General features: G+C 32.8%; 1 long non-coding RNA gene across 2 annotated transcripts; it reads left to right on the top strand.

The window, feature by feature from the left end:
- The first annotated feature begins 9,971 nt into the window (after window positions 1-9,971).
- LOC107852301 lies at window positions 9,972-13,473 on the top strand. 2 transcript variants are annotated; one of them, XR_001669378.2, is made up of 3 exons: window positions 9,972-10,377; window positions 10,699-10,774; window positions 11,132-11,339. It is a non-coding gene; the product is annotated as an uncharacterized LOC107852301 (long non-coding RNA). The 2 variants fall into 2 exon arrangements; XR_001669377.2 differs by lacking the exon at window positions 11,132-11,339 and adding an exon at window positions 13,224-13,473 and having other exon boundaries at window positions 9,973-10,377.
- Window positions 13,474-13,779: the final 306 nt, after the last annotated feature.

Genomic DNA, 13,779 nt, shown 5'->3' with positions numbered 1-13,779 from the left:
TGTGTCAAATGAGGTCCGAAAAATCTAAAACTCAACCGGGAGTACCTACTAATATTCCTGATCATGAATCAATCTAAAGATCGATACTTTAAGGTCATAAAAGTCATGAAATAGAGTTGCCAACTTATGATGGCCAAAATAATACTAAGTCTGAATACTTAGCTAGAATTTTCCTAGTCTGAGATCCCTTAGCAAGCTTAAAAGACTGGGCCAAGCTTAGGATTTTGTGGGGTCTTACAGAGAAAAAGAGGTTAGATAAGTGCTTTGGTCAGTTCTTGGATATGTTAAAAGAATTATACATCAATATTTATTTCACAAAGGTACTTACTCAGATGCCTTCATATGCCAAGTTTCTACAAGAATTTTTTTGGCAAATCAATTCTTGAGGATACTTCAGTGTTGAAGTTAAATTCTCAATGCAGTAAAATACTACAAATGAGGTTTCGCAAAAATGCAAAGATCCTTGGAGTTTCACCGTTCCTTGCTCTGTGAGAAGTTCTACTTTTATTAAAGATATAGGTGATTTAGAAGCATCAATCAATCTTTTGCCTTTTTCCATTTTCAAAAGGCTAGAAGGAGAAATGAGAATGCTCAAGGTTGTAACAATTTCACCATAGTTAGCAAATAAAACTAACATTATACTAGAGAAAATTATTGAGGATGTCAAGATCAAAGTGGATAAATTTGTATTCTCTGTAGATTTAATTTTTGTTGTTAAAGAAGCAAATAAAAATATATCTCAAATAATAGAGAGACTACTCAATCTTGGACATATATGAAAGGCTACTCACGTTCAAAGTAGGAGAAGAGAAAGTGGTATTCTAAATTACAAAGACACTGAAAAACTCTAAAGAAGAGTAAACTGCTTACTCATGCTTCATGTTTGATGTGTATCAAGGTTACATAGAGCTACCAAATAATATCCATGCCTATGCTTTAAGCCTCAGGGTGTTTTCTTACCTCTTATTTTATTTGTGTGTCATGGGGAAATGACACAATTTAAAGTATGGGGTGGGAAATGTATGTGTAGATATTTAGTTTTATTATGCATAATTTTTGTTATTTGTATTAGGCAATAACCCCTTGGGTTTTCATTGTGCCATAATTATTTTCAAAGGGTTTGTTTTCATTGAACCAACTGTAGTTAGTTTTTATTTTTAGGAGTCTAGTGATACTCTTCCGATTGTTTTTCTATGCCTATAGAACAATGTGTGCTTTTTTGTGATGTCTAAGCTTATATCTTGCCTCATGTATAAGTGCTAGAACTAATTGTCTTGTCTCAACTTATTTTTGAGGAGAGTGTTAAGGAATTTTGTGCTAGTGTGTCAGTGAGAGTTTGGATATGTTTTGTGCTTGTGATTGATGTCTAGAACTTTCTTCGGGTGTTTGCAAAATAATATATAAGTCTTGATCAGTCTAGGAAGTGATATATGTATTTCTTTATTAGTCCATATATGCCTTTGACCAACCTAATTATATGTATCCTAGTCAGCCTCTTTTATCCTGTAATCTTATTTCATTGAGAAACCACAAAACAAGCCTAACCTTTTCGATTTGAATGACTCATCTTTTTGAACCTGTGACCTCCTATGAGCACTTATTGTATTATGAGCTTTGAAAATCTAAGTGAAGAATTTTTGGGTCTTAAGTTAAAATATAGAAAATAAGAGAAAGGTGCAGCAAAATAAAGGAATGTTAGTGCTACTAATGAGGAGCTAAAAAAATTGTAAAAGTTGTGTTGTTGAAAAAAAACTTCCGTTTATAGTAGTAAGTCTTGTTATGATTGAACTTAAAGAAAAGATATCAGGGGTGTGAGCATTTAAATAGGAAAATTTGTGTTCTATATAAGTGTGGCGTTTGAGTTTTGAAATTGTATGTATTAAAGTATTTAGGGAGATGTAGTCACTATTTTCCATATTTATCCCCTCCATTCACTATCTTAAGTTACAACCCAACTAAGTTTTGCTTGATTTGAGACTGAATGATCTTGAATTAATGGAGAATTACACCAAGGGCAAGCCTATGGTACAATTTTTAGGGCACATGAACTTTATTTCAAAGTGTAATGACCCTATAGGTTATTTTTTAAATTTTCGTGTATTTCTGACATTTAGAGCCTTCCCATAGTGGCTAAGGTCATTTATGGCTTGTTAGAACTATAGGTTCTATTATCAGATAGTTTATTTAGGTTTTAGGGTTATTGTCCTATTTTAGAGCTTTTGTTGTTAAGGAATTGGTCTCGAACCAAAACACCTAGTAAACAATCTTGGATGATAATTATGAAAATTCCATCTACTTTAAATGTTGATTTTAGGCTAGGGCCACCAGCAGTTCAGGTCCCAAGGCTTCCGGACGTATTTTGGGCTATTGGTTAGATATTGGTTAAAATAGAACTATAATTGTGGGACCCACTTTTTGTAGAAGGGACCTTGGATGGAACTTTTAAGTCCAAAATGTTAATTTTGGGTTATTATCATTTTAGTTTGGGTCTCGAGCCTTTATTTTATATTTTGAGTGTTTAGATGAAAATTAGTTAAAATAGGTTTATTTTTTTTAAATGATCTTTTTCCATAAATTGGATTATTCCATTGGATCTAAGACATGTGTTATGATGAATTTTCACTATTGGTTCATGTTTTTTTGGAGTTTCGAACAAGTTCTGAGGGTCAAAAACAAGTTTTTGAAATAAATGGTCTTTTGGTGTGGAGGTTCTTCTTTGGGAATGCAGTCGAGGTCCAAAAAATGTGAAGAAGGATCATTTTTTTACTATTCAACTCAAAAATTTATTCTTCACAAAGGAAGTGGGGTCCCACAAACATGAAGAACAAAAATTGCACCTGGCCAGTGCTTAAATCGACATATCGTGAAGTTTTAGTGTTTTTGATATTTCAAAATCTAGGAATCTCTATTATAGGTGATTATTGATGAATTATTTTAGTAAGATCATTGGATAGGTTATTTTACCTTCGCTTTTCCCATTTTCGAATAATATCCATTTTGGTTTTCTTGATTTCCAACTAAAATTGTAATTCAAAAACCTGTTTCCACCATTATTGGATCATAAGACCTGGGAAAGTGTGGGAAATCACCCTTGAGGCTAAGTTAATTTAATTTAACAAAACCTTGATCATTTACCATTATTTTTACCCATGAAATTCTACTTTTTACCTTATAAATTCCTAGAATTTTGTCTTAAATTCCTATACTTAGCGGGCTGATTTGGGCCCAATTCGTACTTCATTTGTGCTCAACTTTTGAATACATATTTCTTGACCTCCGTGGGACCTATAGATTGATTAAATTTTAGGATTTAATTAGTGGACCCCATGAGCCCTTTCTTGACCCTACTTTGGGTATACAGTTTAATATAACAATATGGGTATCATTTTTCTTCTATTAACGCGTATATTATTATTTTAATTGTGAGATATTATTTTCTTGATCGTGGAGCAAAGACAAGTGATTTATGGATATTTAAAGAATGTGGTTCAGTATTAAGGTAGGTTTCGATCTTCTTTTCTTTACAATATTTTGTGCTGTATAGATCGTATGCTAGGTAGGAATTCTAGGAGGGCATTATAACTAGTACATCATGACTTAGACTACTTATGAAATTTGGGAAAAAAATGTGAACCAAACCTTAGCATAAGATACTTCTTATGGCCTTAGAATCCTATTACCCTTGATTATAGACATCATTAATCATAGATTGATATTAGTGATGCTTTAGTATGAAACTTATTGGCTTAGTGACTTGGGAGATATTTCTCTAATTAGATTATTTTAGTGATTTATTCCCTTGATTACCATAGTTTCCCAAATTCTGAGTCTTTATGATGTTCATTATGTATTATTTGGATCGATACCATAGTTACTATACCAATTGCGCAACAGGTTAGTATTCTGTCCTTTGTGGGGATGTGGTAGCTTTTTAGAGATGCTTATAGTTATATTATTTTGATACTTGTGATGATATGCATACTTTTTGGGGCATGTACATTTACTTAGTGGTATTATTTCAACTAAATCCTTGATTTTATAATAAATTTCTAAAAAAGGGATTTATTTCCACTTTTTACTTTTAAAATGAATTCTTTTACAACCTGCAACATATACCTTAATTAGTGAATTATCAGATTTTGGAACTAAATGTGATACTTTGAAAAACTAGACTGAGGTTCATTCTGGTCCATTATTAAACTACTTTTTTACCACTACTATATACTTTGGTCAAATAAGATTTCTATCCTTTCTACACTATTACGTCAATTTAGTTTTGAACTTGATCTCGGGCAGTGGTTTTACCAATCTTTACTCTTTTAGATTCAATTTGAGTTTGAGCACTTTTTATACATATGCATATAAATATACATATGCATATACATATATACATATTTACACATACAAACATATATATATAATACACATACATACATATATATGTATGTATGCATGTATGTATGTATATATACGAATATCTTGAGTCCCATATGGACCCCTTCATGCATGAGACGTAGTGCTAAAGAAGTATAGTCATCGTAGGTCCTGCCTTTGCAAGCTACTAAGACAGAGGAGGTGTTTACATTTGGTATATTATTGCACTTAGATTGGATATGGTATTTCTAGTTTTGTTATATTCATTTGTTTATATATATATTCTCTATTACGAATATGATTATTTGGTGCATATATCTAGTCCCCTTATGGGAGGTTGTACAGGTATAAGCTATAATTGTTGTTTGCTAAGTCCTTTATTTCACTCTTTCGGGTTATGTGGGCTCGATTAGGTTATTAGTTGTTTGGACTAGCCGGTTACTTTATTGTTAGTTACTATGGTTAGTTTGTGGAAGGATGATTATGGATTGGTACCCAAGATTGTCAGTATGTTTTCATTTCTTATCTTTCTCATAGTTAGATGTTTTATTGTTAGATTATCTCATGTTAAATCATATCTCATGTTAAATCATCCTTTAGTTAGAGACCTTGATTATGCTAGTATTAACTTTTCTTCTTGGCTAGGATATATGGTATTACTATATATACCTCTCTTTCCTCATCTATTCATATTGTATGTATATCTTTTGACCTTATATTACTATTATATATCCTTCTTTCATTCTTCACTTGTATATTAGCTATTGATATATGGTGTTGCACTTTAGCTCCTGAATACTATTAGAGTAGGATAGTTTTCTTTATTGGTCCCTTAGCATAATTATGTTTAGTCTCTTGGATATTTGCTTGGATTTATATTCCTACTTTACATGTTATTTATGCTTACGCTATCTTTGGAGCTTAGTCGACCAATGCCCATTGAGCACCATGTGTTTGGTACTCATACTATACTTCTATAGTTTACAGATCCTAGTATGGGTTCTAGTCATTGATGTAGGCATCTTGCAAAGCAACTGTGGATTAAAGATATAGGCGAGCTCCTAATGTTTGGAGTATTCTTGCTCTCTCTGGTATTGATTAGGCTTATATTTATTTTGTATTTTAGATATGGTTTCTACATGTATTTTTATTCTATGTTTCCCTTTGTACTCAGATTGTATTAGAAGCTCTTGTACTGACTTTACTGGGTAACGAAGATTTTTTTAATATTAGTCTTTTAATTATGTTTATTTTTGCTATTTTATCCATTCTCTGGATAGTTTGTTACTAGCTATTCTAGACGATGAGTTGGCTCGCCTATTAGTGTGTTATAGTAGGTGCCATCATGACCTTAGAAATTGAGTCATAACAAATGGATATTAGATACAGGTTTACCGGTTTGTTGTTACAAGAGCTACGTATCTAGTAGAGTCTTGATTATTGGTTGGAGATGTCTGTATCCTATATTCTAAAGGTTATAGAGCATTCTTATGAAATTCTACTTTTGACTCCTTATCACGTATCGGTATCTTATGAACCTTATAGTAGTTTCTTTAAATCTATTCTTTTGATGTGAGGTTATCGATAGATACAAATGAGACTTTCATACATATTTCAATGGCTTTAGGTCAAATTTGCACTAGGGAGTTATAAAAAGATATCATGGATCTTGAACATCATCCATAGGTTGTGGAGCCAACCCAAGATCTGATAGAATTTGTGATTGCTCAATTCTATAGGATCTAGTGTTAGGGATTCTGAGTATTTTAGTAGGTACCTCTCAGCCAGAGATGATGACTACTATATTGAGTAGTTTTCAAACTAGAGTTGGGTTTGATGGTGTTCAACAAGGTTCTCTATTTGTTTTGGAGTATGAGATTAGATTTCTCAAGTAGGTAAGAAATAACCATATGCTATATCCTTCAACACATGAGTTGGTGCATGGATTTTTTTTAGAGGATTGACTTTTCAAATCCTTTTGGCAATGAAGCATTTAATAGCAACTAGGTTGTCTTTCCTTCATGTTGTTGACCATGCTAAGACTGCAAAGAGGGTATATATTGGGACTTATAAATCTGGAGGTAAGTGGCCATATCATTAGTACAGTGTTATCAATATTTTATTTAGGAGTAGAGATCCTCCCAATAGGGATCAATATCACTTGTAGCCTATTAGTGCTATACAAGTAGCATTTCAGGATATAGGTGGCTCTTAAATCATTTGTGGTGGTCATAGCGGGTAGAGTTTCAGTCATACATTATGGAATTCTCATATTTGGCTTTCAAGGAATGGTGTCCATTCTGGGTTAGTAGGTTTAGTTTATCAGAGAGTTTGAAGGGCGTGTCTTGACTTTAGAGAGGTTATTCATTGGTATGAGGTGTGACCTATGAATCATTTAGTTGTTTATATAGGTCACCACATATTCCTCACCATCCTTGAGCCCCTAATGTATGTTATGATGGTAGGGAGGATGATCATTTTAGTAGAGAGTGTCCCAGCATCAGTTGGTCAGCTCATGTTTCTTTCTAGGTGAGAGCTTTGAGGGTTTATTGCGACTGTAGAGAGATCAGTCATAGGTCTAAAAAGTGTCCTTTATTTGGTATTATTGGTTATTCATCTCATCAAGATCAGTGTCATAGATTTTTAACACCTTTAATTAGAGGTAGTGCACTTAGTGCCTTAATTGGTGATTGAGATGCTCTATCCGGGTTTGAACCTATTCTAATTTATACTCCTTCAATTACATTATGATTATGAATTTGGATTTTATATTGTGATAAGTATGCCATTTATTTCTACTTTTAGTTTCTATTTGAGTTGAGTTGGTGTTTTCATACCCATCGCTGATTATCTGACTTGATTACTTAATGTATGCCTTTGTATATATTCATGCTTATTTGAATACCCCCTTTGATGATTTATTTTTGTAGTAAGTTGAGTAGATCAGTATTGTGATTTCCCTAGGGCGTAGCATTTGAGTTAAAGTCCCTTTCCTTAGGCATTATGGTCTTATTATGACCTTATAGTGGTATTGTTATGTTTTCCAATTCTAGTACCTCTAGCAACTTATGATGTCGTTGCTATTGTTATTATTTTAGGTTATATCAATTCTCAAATAATGGATGGCTAGACTAGTATTATCTAGTTAGTGCTCTTTTGTAATTTGTGCCCATTGGTTTAGATGACCTCCGTGGTTGATTGGTTTCCCTTTTCTGTTAGAAAGTTCGATTGATGAGTGGATTATGAAAGAAAAGGTAGTTTTGGCCTTTCATCATTTTGTGGTAATTCTAGTAGTTACAATTCTTTTCGATAGTCATTCTTAAGAATGGTAAGTCTGAGGGTTGATAGTATGATTTGTTGGGTTTACTTCTTGATGGTAGTCTTAATCTTAGTGTTGGTATTGAGATGGGTACTTTGTCCATGTTGTAATGTAGTTCATGGTTCAATTGAGTTTATGTTGGTTTGAAAGCTCAGACATCTTGCATTACAAAATTGGTTTGGTCTGATGTAACTTCGTGAGATACTTCTACTTGGTGACATATGCTTGTGTATCAGTTGTTGGTAATAAAGCAGATGTCTTTTGAGAGTGAGTATTCGTTGTCATATATTGAGTATTTATTTGGCTATATTTAGGCTAAGATTATATTTCTAGGTTGCTTGATAGTTGGATACTATTGGTACTTTTTATAGCCTTGGTGAGTTCCTTATTGTGCCTTATTGTTTTGTACTCTCGCAGCAGATGTAGGGTTGATAGTTCATGTCTTCAGCCAGTGGTCTTACTTCATTGTGATTTTATCCATCGACATCATTTCAGTTTCAACTCTTGCACGAATTATTGGGTGAATATTAGAATTCTGATACTGAGATTTGTTTGGGTATTAATATTTGTAAAGACATGTGGGCTTCATTTTTGAGATTTTGACTCTCTTAAAGGGAGGATTAAAGGTTATGATATCTTTTCAAATGGATACTCCCCAATAGCGGGATAGACTTCGATAATTAAGATCGAGTAGTTCATCTTCAATTTGAAGATTTCATCTTTGGATTGGGTACCTTGATTACAGCACCATTTTCATATTTGTTTCAATCTACGTTTATAAATAAGCTGACTAAGCCTACTCGTTATGTATGTATTTGGTTATTCTCAGTTTCAATAGGTTATCTTTGTTAAATTCTCAAGGCATAATCCATCGGCACACTGTATTGGTTTTTACTTCTCTTAACCTTGGGTTTAGTGTTTGTCAGAATTTTGAATGTCTTATCAATAGAAAAAATATGCGTAAGTTGAGTTTGACATGGTTCACCCACAGTTAGTGGGGTATCTTAGAGAGGATTGTTAAGCTTTAAGAGATTATAGTTGGGTTCATGATTATTCATTTCGACAATCATCGAGACCAATTGTAGTAGTGGCTTGAGATCAAAGACTTTGATCATCTCTACTTGTGCATCCAAGTAGCATTTATCGGCTTATTCTTATATTTCTATTATGGATGTTCAGTTGATCAACTTTAGTCTTTCTAGTTTTGTATGATGTAATTATATGGACAGGGCTTTGATGATATTCTATGATGGTTATAGTGGATAGTAAGTTTAGAATAGAAAAATGATAATGGATTTAGGAATTTGGAGTTGGTTACATGATTCAGGCATTGGGTTGACTTTAGCTTGGATGAGTTTTCCTTTGGTTGGGCTTGCATCAGTCTGGTGTCAGTGCATTGTGGTTTGGGTTTGCATGCTTCAGTCGTGTTAGACTCTGGTGGACGCCAGTTGGTTGGTGAGATGCATTTTGGTATATTTGGAAAGTAAAGTAAGAAAGTTAGTGAAAAAGAGATACCTTTGGTGAAATCCTTTGAAAGTGTTATTTTTTCTTAGAGGATATTTTGGTAGTCATTCTCTGTACATGTTGGCCCAACACCTCATCCTTTAGAACTCCCATCTTTTTTCTATCCATTGAATTTCATCCTTATAGACAAGTTTCCTTTAAGTAGTGAATATTGCAATGAACCTACAAGTTATTTATTCAATTTTCGCATATTTTTGGCATTTTGAACCTTCCCATAGTGGCTATAGGTAATTTATACTAATAAGAACATTCAGTTCAATTATCATACAGTTCATTTGAGTTTTAGGATCATTTTCCTATTTTGAAGCTTTTGTTGTTAAGGCATTCTGATAGTGCCATCAGCTCTAGAGCATTGATTTTACACTAGGGGGACTCTTGGTTCAGGTCTCAAGGCTTACGAACTTATTTTTAACTATTGGTTGGAAATTAGCTAAAATAGAACTATAGGTGTGGGATCCACTATTTGTCGAAACCACCTCGAAAGAAAATCTTTATGGCATCATTAAGTCCAAAATGTAGATTTTGGGTTAATAGATAGTTTGTTTAGGTCCCGAGCCTTTATATTATGTTTTGAGTATTTAGAAAAAAATTAGTTAAAATAGCCTAATAGGATTCTGGGGTTAATTTATTTTGTAAATATTCCTTTTTTCCTTAATTCAATAATTCTGTTGGATCCAGGATGCGCTTTATTATCAATTTGTACTATTGGTTCATGTTTTTATGGTTTTGACCGAGTTCCAAGGGTCAAAAATAAGTTTTTTAAATTGCTGAATTTTGGGGCAGAGGTTCTTCGTTACGAACGCAAAGAAAGATCATTTTTTGATTGGTCAACATGAAAAGTTATTGAGGATGAGCACGATGAGGTTCTCCCAAATCCGAAGAATAAAAATTTCACCTCGGTAGTGCTTAAATTGGTATATTGTGAGGTTTTAGTGTTTTTGACATTCTGGGAGGTAGGAATCTCCGGTTTAGGCAATTCTCGATGTGTTGTTCTTGTATAATCATTGGCCATGTTATTTTACCGTTACTTCTCCCATTCTTCAAGAATATACATTTTGTGTTTCTTGATTTCGGACAAAAATTGTGATTCAAAATCTTTTTTGCATTATTGTTGGAACTTAGGGCATGGGAAAGTGTGGGAAATCATCCTTGAAGCTAAGGTAAGTTATTTTAACATTCCTTGATCATTTTGCGTTATTCCTTTTCATTAAATTCTACTCTTCACTTTTTATATTCCTAGAATCTAGGTCTTAAATTTCTAAACTTAGTGGGCTGATTTAGGCCTCGATTCATACACCATTTATGCTCAAAGTTTGAGAATACATTTCTCGTCCTTTGAGGGACCTCATGATGGATTCAAATTTGAAATTCCGTTAGCAGGCCCCACTATCCCATTATTGATACAATTTTAGGCCTGAAGTTTTATATAGAAATATGAGTATCGTTTTACTCCTATAATTCATAGATGATTATTTTGACAGTGCGACATCGTTTTTGGGATCATGGAGTAAAGACAAGCGATTTGTGGATGGTTCAAGAATGCAGTTCGTCATCGAGGTTGGCTTTGGTCTACATTTCTCTACCAGATTGTGTATTGTATAGATTGCATGCTAGGTAGAGTTATAGGATAGGATTATAACTAGTTTATCATGACTTAGCCTATTTAGAAAATTTGAGAAAGAAATGTCACCCAAACCTTAGCATAGGATTCTTGTTATAGCCTTAGAATCCTATTACCCTTGATTATAGATATGATTAATTAATGGTTGATGTTAATGATCCCTTTGTACAAAATTTATTTGACTTTGTGAATTTGGCTGTATTTTTCTAATTAGATCCTTTTAGTCATTTATGCCATTGATTACCATAGTTTCCCAAGTTATGAGACTTTATAATGTTAATTATGCATTGTAGGGCCTGAGGATGTGGTTACGATACCAATTGAGCAACAAATTAGCATTCTATCCCTTGTGAGGATGTGGTTATGTTTTACAGAAGCTTATAGTTATATAGTTTGGATACTGGTGATGAAATGCATACTTTTAGGAGAACTTAAATTTACTTAGTGGTACGATTCCAACTAAATTCTTGATTTTACTACTATTTTCTTAAATAAGATTAATACCTACTTTTCACTTTTAAAATAGATTCTTTTACAACGGAAATTGTACCACCTTGTTTAATTAGTTATGATCTTTTGAACCTAAGTTGATATTTTTAATAACTAGACCGAGGTTGATTTTGCTCCATTATGAAATCACACTTTTACCAATGCTATTTACTTTGGTCGAAGAAAATTTTGACTCTTTCTATATTGTTATGCTGATTTAGTCCCAAAGTTGATCTTTGTTAATGATTTTACTGATCTATACTCTTTTCATCTCGTTTTATGTTCGAACACTTATTATACACACACACACACACATATATATATATATATACATATAATATATATACACACACACACACACACATATCTTCAATACTGGATGGAGTAAATTGATTATGATGATTATTAAAAGTCCTGCTTGGGGACAAAACACTAGATACAAATATATCGAGTCCACTATGGGATCCTTCGTCCATGAGCCATACTACGTTAAAGGATGGTCTCTAATGAGCTGGAGGAGGTGTATACACTTGGTACATTATGGCACTTAGATAGGACGTGGTATTTCTCATTTATGTTGCATGCATTCATTCATATGCCTTTTTTATCACCAGTATAATTGTTTGATGCATATATCTATTGTCCTTATTGGGGTTGTCTAAGTATAAGTTGTGATTATTGTTTTCTTAGTGCTTACTTGTACCTTCTGGGCTTATGGGGCCTCATTTAAGTTATTGATTGTCTAGACTAGCCGATTCCCTTATTGTTGGTTATTATGGTTAGTTCATGGAATAATGATGATGGACTGGTTGTCAAGATTATCGGTACATATTTAATTCCTTTTCTTTCTCATAGTAAGATATGTTATATTTAGATTATTTCATGTTAAGTCATCCTTGGGCTAGAGTCCCCGATTATGCTAGTATTAGCTTTTCTTCTTGACTAGGATTCCTCGGGATGTTAGGTTAGCTCCCTAAGGTATTTAACTTTCAATTTAGTCCTATATATATGTGTGTGTTTGTGTATAAATTTAAATATGTATTTATAAATAAGTATAAGCTATGATTGTTGTTTGCTTAGTGCTTTCTTGCACCTTCTGGGCTTATGGGCCCCAATTAGGTTATTGATTGTCTGGACTAGCCAGTTACTTTATTGTTGGTTATTAAGGTTAGTTCGTGGCATGATGATGATGGACTGGTACTCGACCTTTTTTGATTCTTTTTCTTTCTCATAGTAAGATATGTTATTTTTAGATTATTTCATGTTAAGTCATCCTTTCGTTAAAGACCTTGATTATGCTATTATTAACTTTTCTTCTTGGACAGGATTCATCGGGATGTTAGGTTGGATCCCTTAGGTATTTAACTTTCAGTTTAGTCATATATATACACATATATACATATATACACATATATATACATATACATATATATATACACTACATATATATATATGTATATATATGTGTGTTTATATATATCTATATCTATATCTATATCTATGTATATACACACTATATATATATATATGTTATTACATATATCCCTCTCTTTCCTTATCTATCTTTATTGTATATGTATCATTTGTCCTTGTATTACTAATATACATCATTCTTTCATTTTTCACTTGTATATTGACCAGTGATATATGTTATTGCACCTTAGCTCCTGAATATTATCAGAATACGATAATTTATTCTATTTTCTCCCTTGGCATTATTACGTTTAGTTTATTGGATTATTACGTGTAGTTTATATTCCTTCTTTATATGTTATTTATGCTTACACTATATTTTAAGTTTAGTCAGCCAATGCCTATTGAGAACCACTTGTTTGGTACTCATACTACACTTTTGTAGCCTGTATATCCTCATACGATTTTTTATCATTGATGTAGGCATCATGCAGTGTAGCTATGGTTTGGAGATTTGGGTGAGCTCCTCGCGTTATAAGTATTCATGCTCTCTTTCACATTGATTAGATTTATCTCTATTTTGTATTTTGGAGATGGTTTCTACATATATATGTATTCTATATTTCCCTTTGTACCGAGATTGTATTAAAAGCTCTTGTACTAATTTCTCCTGGTCTTGGGGCTTCATTCTATATTAGTCTTTTAATTAAGTTCATTTATGATATTTTCTCTATTTTTCTGGATAGTTTGTTACTAGTTGTTCCTGACTATAAGTTGATTTACCTACCGGTGTGTTATAGTAGGTATCATCATGACTTGAGAAATTGGGTCATGATACTAAGAGAGGGAAAAAATTATTTATATATAGAGTCGCTAATAATCTTAAATTTTATGTGTTTCAGACAATTCTACGACATTTGTGTAAGGGTCACATGATTCGCAAAAGATACAGTAAATTTCATGGATCCATAGATGGAGTAAATGAGCAAGTAGTAAAAAATGTTTTTGATTTGAATCATGAGGCTAGGTGATTATAGTC

Source organism: Capsicum annuum, chromosome 9 (genome assembly GCF_002878395.1).
Source record: "Capsicum annuum cultivar UCD-10X-F1 chromosome 9, UCD10Xv1.1, whole genome shotgun sequence".
NCBI classification, from domain to species: domain Eukaryota; kingdom Viridiplantae; phylum Streptophyta; class Magnoliopsida; order Solanales; family Solanaceae; genus Capsicum; species Capsicum annuum.
Note: the sequence above shows the minus strand (reverse complement) of the source record. Positions and strands in the feature narration are given on the sequence as shown.